Raw genomic sequence first — 6,047 nt, 5'->3', positions numbered from 1 at the left:
AGGAGCGGCCGCTTTGTGCCAGCCCCGCCTCATTCATCCCGACTTTTCCAGCGCTCCCTCACCGGTGACAGCTCCGGGAGCCACCCCGGGCAGCTCCTGCGGCCGCCGTTCCACGGTGACAGCGCTTTGGGGTCACTTGGGAGCATCATCGGGACAAAAATCCAAGGGACACTTTGAGCCACCCCCCGGCACTTCCCTCTCTGAAAAAATCCCGCAGGATCTCCGCTTTTTGCAGCCCCAAAAGCCGGGAATGCTCCCCAGGCGCTTCCCAAAGCTTTGGCAGGCGCTGGGGAGGGCACAGGGAACCGGAGCTGTGACAAATCCATCTGCACGCTTGTCACCCTGGGAACGAGCCCAGCTTCCCGCGCCATTCCCAAGAACCCGAACGCAGTTTGTAGGGAGGGGAAAAACCTTGGCTGGCTTGGCTGTTTACTCTCGTAATGAAAATGTTAAACCGCCGAGTCACTTGACACCTGCCACCAGCGGTAATGCACTTGCTTCACTTCTTTTTTTTTTTTTTTTTTTTTTTTTTTTTTTTTTTTTTGGTGCTTAGGGGAGTGGCGGAATTTATTTCAAGCCCTTCAATTCCCTGAGGCTGGGGAGGGACTGGCTGCGTACTCAGCGCGAAGCCTCCGCCTTTATTGCGTTTATTCTTTCACGGGCAGCCCCCCGGACTCGCCCGGCGGTGAATGAAATTACCTCGGGTGTCCTTCAGGGAAAATAATGCAGGGCTCCGGGAAGTTCAAGGCGAGTACGCCAGGCGGCCAGCACGTGAAAAACGAGTCATTGAACCTCTGTGGCGGAGCTGTCACCTCCTCCTCGGGCTCTGCCGGCTGAAGGCTGGGAGAGCTGCTCACCTGGACCCCGCAGGGTGATTCTCTAGGGGTAAAACAGCACCTGGGCATCCCTGATCCCGAAATAATTCCCAGTGGAAGCGCCCAGCAGCTCCATCCTGCTGGGAGCCGGAGACAAACCCTGATTTTAGAAACCCCAGCTCCTTTTCCTGCTTCCCCCATTCCCCCCTTTCCCCGGTGTTTTCCACAGCTCCCCAGCCCCGGGGTGCTCCCAGTGCGCCTTTTGTGCCAAGCCCAGCCCGAGCAGCCCGGGAGAAAGTTGATGTGGGCGTTAATTTGGATTAGGGATGCACACACGCAGCAGAATAAAGCCGGGGCTGCGGGCTCCTCTCCGCCTGTAATTCGCTCTCCATTGTCAGCGCCGCGGTTGATCCCGAAATTACAGAGCCCGAGGGGTTATTCAGCGAGGGATGTGGGACATGAAAAGGGAGAGGGGCTGGGGAAATGACCGCCAGGAGAGCGTTTGAACCGACCCCGAGGTGACAGAGCACAAAGGGAGCTCCGGGCTCCTTGGGTTTCCTTCCTTGGGTTGGAGTGTTACCTGAGAGGGGGAAAATCCCGGCTGGGCCGAGGAGCAGCCCGGCAATCTCCTGCCTCCGCACAGCCCGCTAATTACCCTCCGAGCAGCGCTGATCCCCGGCCGGGAGCTGCCTCGGCTCACCTGCATCCCTGGGAGCAGCTCGTGGGATGGGTTTGGGTTGGAAAATCTCACCCAGCGCCACCCCCTGCCCTGCAGGGGCGCCTCCAAACCTCACCCAGCCCGGCCTGGGGCGCTCAGAGTGCTGCTGGCGCTTCTGTTTTTCCCCCTTTCCCTTTCTTTTTAAGGCCTCCCTGCTGCTTTGTTACTCCCGATTTTCCCTCCCGAATTCCAGAAAATCCCTGGTTTGCCAAGGAGCAGCCACCTCAGCCAGGAGCATCTCCAAGGCGCCCAAATTCCTGGAAAATCCCAAATCCAGCCAATTTCTCCTCTGCCTCTCCCTCAAATCAGGATTTTGTGAGCCCCCAGCCCGCCGGGGGAGGAGGAAAACCAAACCGTGAATAATATCTGGCGATAAGGAAATATTTTCGCTTTACTTCCAATTCTCTTTTTTTATTCAAACAGCGAGCTTTTATCTCAAAAAGAATCAACTTTCCTCCGCCTTTGAAGAGCAGAACCCTCCTGATATTCATTACACGACTCAGGTCCTTCCCTTTGATGGAAAACTTTGGATTAGAGGCAGCATTCGGCATCCTGATGAGTTGGGATGTGACCTACTATTGCAACAACCCGAGTGTGCAGCGCTGTCTCCCGGGCAGAAGAGTTTGTTTAGGGCAGGAAGAGGAGGAAACAAACCCTTGGAGGACATTATTTTATGTAAATATTAAATTTGTTAAAGGGGGAAATAAAAAGAGGGGGAAAAAATATGGCTAAAATGGGAATATTTTACTTCCTAGAACTGCAGGATCCCATCCCAACTTGGCTTGTCCTGCTTCTCCCCGCTCTGAGCGGGTAAAACAAAAAGGTGCACAGCTCCAAAATCCCGGATTCCTCCAGGGAGAAGCGGCAATCCAGGTGTTTTCCAGTTTTTCCCGTGGTAGGATTGTGCGGGGATTAGCAGCTGCCACCCCATCCCTTGAGCTGAGCATCCCGAGGAATTCCCAGGAAAAGGAGCAGCTTTCGGCAGGAAAACAGCCCCAGGACAAGCCGGGCTCGGTGCTTTTGTCCCGCTGTGCCCACAAGGAAACGCCCGGGGGATCTGGAAAAACATTTCTCCATAAAAGCCGAGAACATCAAATATTCCTGCCCGGCTCCCCGAGCCAGCCTAGCTCCCGGGACACGCCGGCGGGAAGGAGCAGCCAGGGCTGGGATTACACATTAGCCAGGGCAGCCGGGGCCGGGGATGGTTCCCGGAGCGGAGCAAAGCGCGGCCGCTGTCCCGGTTAATGTGTAACAGCGCCGCCGCCCCTCCCGCACCTTCTGCCGGGAGCGGGGCACGCAGGGCTGCCGAGCCCCCCGGGGGATCTGCGAGGGCTAAATCCTGCTCAGAGCACCCAGATGTCCCCCAGGAACCCCGTTCCTCAGAGCAGTTCCCTGGTGCTGGTTCCCTCATAATCATCATCATCATCATCATCCTCCTCCTCACGTTCTCCCTTTCGTGGCCAGGATCTCACTCAGGGCTGGGCTCTGACTCACAGAGATCCCAGGGATGTCCCCAGATGTCCCCCAGGAGTCCCAGTCCCGTTCCCATTCCTCAGAGCAGTTCCCTGATGCTGATTCCCTCATCATCATCATCATCATCATCATCATCATCATCATCATCCTCCTCCTCCTCACGTTCTCCCTTTCATGGCCGGGATCTCACTCAGGGCTGGGCTCTGACTCTCAGAAATCCCAGGGATGTCCCCAGATGTCCCCCAGGAATCCCATTCCTCAGAACAGTTCCCTGATTCTCGTTCCTTCCTCATCATCCTCCTCCTCACGTTCTCCTTTTCGTGGCCGGGATCTCCCTCAGGGCTGGGCTCTGACTCTCAGAGACCCCAGGGATGGATTTTGTCCATCCTCCCACCCCTGTCCCACGGGGGTTCCACTTTTCCTGTCATCCACGCCCACAGAAGGGGAAAAACCTGGGAATTGGCCCAGCTTGGGAGAGCCCCTGGCGTGTCTCTGTCACCTGGAGTGTCCTTGGAGCACATGTGGGAATTCCTGGGAGGCAGCCAGCGCTCCCACCGAGGCTGGGGATGGGCAAGCCCAGGTGGAAAACGAGCCAAGAGAATCAGAGACTCCCGGAATATCCCGAGCTGGAAGGACCCAGCTGGAAAACCTTCCCCAAAATCCACCCTCAACCCTTTCCGTCCCCACTGGGGACAGCTCTGGCTCCAGCCCTGCCACGTTCCCATCCCGGGGAGCCACCAGCCGGCTTTGGCTCCAGCACCGCAGCATCCCTCGGGTGCAGCGTTCCCACCCAGCCGGCTGATCCGGGCTGACAGATATCCCAGCCAGCATTCCCAGCGCCCCCAGGCTCTGCTGCCGGGAGATGGACGCGTGATTGATGTGGTGGGTGTGATACGGGGCGAGCGCTGCTTATCTGCACCTCCACCGTGCTCCCGGCCTCTACAGCATCACTGTCACTTGCTTTCCCCTTTTTTTCTTTTTTTTTTTTTTTTTTTTTTTTTGCCCACCCTGCTCGGTTTATTTCCTGTTTCACCTGCTGGGTGGGCAGAAGTTGTCTGTTAGTGTGGGTGGGCTGCTTCCTGAGGGATTCCGAGCCCGGCAGAGAATTCCGTCCCAAAAGTTGGGTGTGCAAGGTTGTGGAGACAGGGGAAGGAAGCCAGTCCGAGTGGGAATGTCACTGGTGTCACACTGTCCCGCTTCTCTGCATCCCTGGGAACGCTGGGAAGTGTCCCCTGCTCTTCCAAGGTCCCCATGGTGTCCCCAGAATCGCTGGGGGCAACACCCAGGGAGAGCAGAAATGAAATAAAACTCAGTTCTGTGTTTTACAAACCTCGCTGCCCTGCTGCAGGTGCCGGCAGCAGATTGTGCTGTGTGCTCAGCGCCGGGACAGCCCGCGGCCATCTGTCACCCCCAGGTGCGACAGGGACAGCGCTCCTCAAACACGGCGGGGCTGTAAAGAGGGGTGCGGGCTGCCAGCTCCTCCCTGCTCCTCTTGTAAATAATTCCTGGGGTGAGGAGCTCAGCCCGGAGCTCCTGCTCTTCCCTGCCCTCCCCAGCTCTGCTGGAGGAGCTCTGGACTCCCTCACTTTCGGGAAAAGGCTGTGGATGTAAGTGGGAATTTTGGGGGTGTTTCACCCCGGCTCCCATTTCCAGGACTCTGCTCCAGAGGAGCTGAGTGGCTGCAAATCCTTGGGAATAACCATCCCAGCCTCCCCAGGCTGGAGGCCAGGCCTCCCATCTTCACACCAAGCCCTCCAGGAGGTTCCACACGGGATGTCTGAGGAGCAGAAGGAGCTGGATTCCCAAGGATGAGGGAAACCCGCTCCACCTTCCTGTCCCTGGGCCCGCTGGTTTGGTTAGAGGTGCCAAAACCACCCTCAGAGTAAAAATCACCGATAAAACACGGGTTTATTAATAAAACAAGGAATTTTTGTCCAGGATTTTGCAGCACAGTCCCAAGGAGCTCCTGAGGGGCCCCAAGTGCAGCTTTGCTCCTTTTCCTGAATTTTCCCTCCTTCCTGGAGCAAGGAGCTGGTCCATAACCAAACTTCCAGATCTCCAGCCCCATCATTCCCTAGGGATGGAGTCCTGGACACCCAGCCCGAATTTCCTGCAGTGAAAATCCAAGAATCCTGCGGGTTTATGCAAATGAAGATCATTTATGCAAATGAGCTCGTCTGCAAACCGTTCGGTATTTTTATGTGAAATTACAGGATTGTTTTCTCTCCCCCCACCCCTCTTCAGTTTCACTCCCTCTCGGCAATCCGGGCACTCTATCCAAAACAAAACAAGCTCGGCCAAGTTATTAATTGCCTGCAACGAGACCTTTATTGATCGCTGCGGGGATCAATCACTTTATCTGCGGGCAGCTCTGCGGCCGGGGGGTTTCTCCCGGGGGATTTTCACAGCGCTCCAAGGTCTTTTCCAGGCGGGATGGGGAAGGGGCTCCGTCCGTGCCACGCAGGAATCCTGTGGAAGGGACATGGGATGCTCAGGACGCCCCTGTGGGCAGCCTGGAGCTCTCCATGCTCTCTGGAATTCCGGTGGGATCGTACATTCGGCAGGAGCCAGGATGGGGATATTTGGGAATATCGGGCACGTGGGGTGTTTTTTGGGCCGGATATTCCAGCATTCCATCCCGCGGGGAATTCGGGCGGCGCCACCCTCCGCCAGCGCTGCTTCGCCTCCCTCCCAAATAATTAACAAAGGTGTTAAAACCCAAAAAGAAACCCCAAAAAGGAGAGGGCGGGGGGGGAGGCAGCGCGGCTGCGATCTCCCGCCCACGGGCGCTATCAGCGGCCGGATCGGGCTCGTATCTAGTGTAAACGAGCCTCCCCGCATCAATAACGTGCCACATCTGGCTGCTCGGCCGCCCTGGCTACCGAGGCGAGCCGGGGGGAGCCGGGGGGGGCCGCGAGCAGCGGCTCCTCTGGAAAAGGGGGGTCTGGGGGAGGGCTCTGCCCCCCGGGGGGAGAGAGGGGCCGGCTCAGCCTTAAAAGAGCCACCCAGGGACCGGCGTGCCGGCGCCGCTTTCCCAATTT

This window comes from Oenanthe melanoleuca, chromosome 3 (genome assembly GCF_029582105.1).
Source record: "Oenanthe melanoleuca isolate GR-GAL-2019-014 chromosome 3, OMel1.0, whole genome shotgun sequence".
NCBI lineage: Eukaryota > Metazoa > Chordata > Aves > Passeriformes > Muscicapidae > Oenanthe > Oenanthe melanoleuca.
Note: the sequence above shows the minus strand (reverse complement) of the source record.